This window comes from Seriola lalandi, unplaced genomic scaffold (genome assembly GCF_002814215.2).
Source record: "Seriola lalandi dorsalis isolate HSWRI2012SDOR001 ecotype SW California unplaced genomic scaffold, Sedor1 jcf7180002054885, whole genome shotgun sequence".
NCBI lineage: Eukaryota > Metazoa > Chordata > Actinopteri > Carangiformes > Carangidae > Seriola > Seriola lalandi.
Genome location: NW_019525437.1, coordinates 1,756,888 through 1,759,319, shown reverse-complemented (window position 1 = coordinate 1,759,319; position 2,432 = coordinate 1,756,888).

Here is a 2,432-nt window from a genome sequence, read left to right as displayed (position 1 = left end):
TTGACAGACCATGTCACTGCGATACAGAAAGGCCTCGTCTGCCTCTTCCTCTGTTTTGCCTCCCAACTCCTCCACGCAGCCTCACTCCTCTTCCTCTTCTTCTTCTCTCTGGCTGTTGACCCCGTCCCATTCCTTGTCCTTCCATTGTCAGACAGTATAGCATTGTGTTGTGCTCCGGCTATATATATATATATATACTTGCCAGTTGGTTCATGAAATGCAGCTTTGAGCTATTTCTGGAAACTGGTTGATCATTTGTTGATCTAATGCTTCACACATTTCCCTTCGTTAGAGAAAGTCAAGATTCACCTGGGAGCGATTTACCAATTCAGGACAGATTTAGAAAAAAAAGTCCAAAGGAAATGTATAGAGATATGCTTGACATATTATGACAACTTGTTCAACCATTTTGCATGTAAAGACTTATGGGATGAACTAATGCCTAAATGTTGTGGGGGGTGAGACTATTCACAGAGACCCATTATAATACATTTTGATCAACATGACATAAGCAACTGATAATGTAGGAAACAGCAGAGAATTGTACATAATCATTTGCATGATGAACCAAAGCATTTGCAACTTGTTCAAAGAAATGAAAAACTGCTTTTTTGATGTGCACAAGTGACACAATGATGTGAAGATTGAACAAGTAGTTTTGAGAATTTCAAATCTGATCTGAGAAATGAACCAAAGCGACAGAGAAAAACTGTAACTCTCTATGAACAAATACATACATCCACATATTATATTAAACACAGCTGCAGTTCCTCTGTCACAGTCTATGGTCTGGTATTAAATGGTATGTGGCGCCCTCATCTGCCCAAGTCTCAGCACTGCACCTTAGATTTAAACAAACTGTAATTGTTGAGGTCACTTCTACTAAAGCTCGTTTTATTGTGACTTCATTTGTTAAAAACTCGCTGTAGTTTTGCCTCAGACTGATTTCAGTCACATGACTTCTGTACACTTGCAACTAACAATTGTTTTATTATTGATTCATCTAAAAATGATTATTAATTGTATGCTCTCTCTGGAAAATGTATATTGATCTGAATGAGCCTTCTTTAATGAACAGAGCTGAACTATTTTCATGATTAAAATGTAAGAAAATAGTGGAAATGAGTGACTTGGATGTTGCCTTATGCAGTGATTGTTAACAGAGGTTGAGGTTGGAAACATTGACTGTGTTCATTAATATTAGAGGTGTCATTTATGTTCATGCTATATGCTATATATCAGGCTCATTGTAGCAGTTTACAGTAGCATATTTATGAGCTTGTCATAATATATTGTATTGTCAGTTAGTCTCATACATGATTTTATATGTGTATTGTACAGTTACAGATCAGCACTGTATTTATTTGTTTATTAATTCAGCGTAAAGAAGAAGAAAATAAATACAAATGCACCGTTTGAAACTATCTGCGTCTCTTATTGAAACCAAGCAGCCGCTACCATAGCAACAAATGAATCAGCCTGAAGCAAATTACAGCATTCACCCAACAGGTGGACACCTGGAGACATTCATTTTACCATCATATATGGCAAAGAGAAGCAGAAAGTCATCACATTTTACAAAGTGGAACGGCCTAATTGTTTGGCATTTTTGCACACGTTTCACAGCCTGTCTCTTATACACATCTGTGTGTGTGTGTGTGTTTGATGGAAAAACAAGATGAGATTATTTCATGTTTAAACAACAGTTCACCTCAAAAACTTCCAAGGTTTGTTAGTTTCACCTGTGACAAGTTTAATTTCAGGCAAAGAAATAGAAAAGAAGGAAGTGAATGAAAGAATAACACGTGGGGAGAGACTCTTCCCCTGAGTGAGACCTCTCCTCCCTGAACAGCAAAGATTCAGATGTTGGAGGATCAGTTACAGCCGTGCTGCCTTCAGGGTCCTCCCTGAGCCGTGCTGCCTTCAGGGTCCTCCCTGAGCTGAGGCAGAGCTTCTCTTTCTATATCACACATTTACAGGTGAAACAGAAACAACCAGGTTTCTTTCTCTCTCTCTCTCTCTCTCTCTCTCTCTGCGCGAGTCTGTTCGTTTCCTCCTTGTTGTTATTTCTTGTGTTAGAAACCCGGAAACATATTTAACTGTCGACCTCATTATAGCGGAGCGACTTTTTGACGCTCTATATTTTGAAGGGTTTTTTTAAACTTTAAAAAAACGTGTTGGACACTTTTGTTTCTCACCAAAACAACATGGATGAATAAATGGAGCTTTTGGACAGAACTCAGCTGTTTCCGTAAGAAAGTCACCAGCACGTTTGATTGTTGTTTTATTTCCTCCAATCGAAAGAGTCAATCATTTGCTGCCAGTGCGTCTCAAACTGTCCATCATGATGACTGTGATCAGTGACGTTTTCTGTCATTAATAAATCAACTCATTGAGCAGTTGAGCGGCATCAGGCTCCACGTCAGAGCATC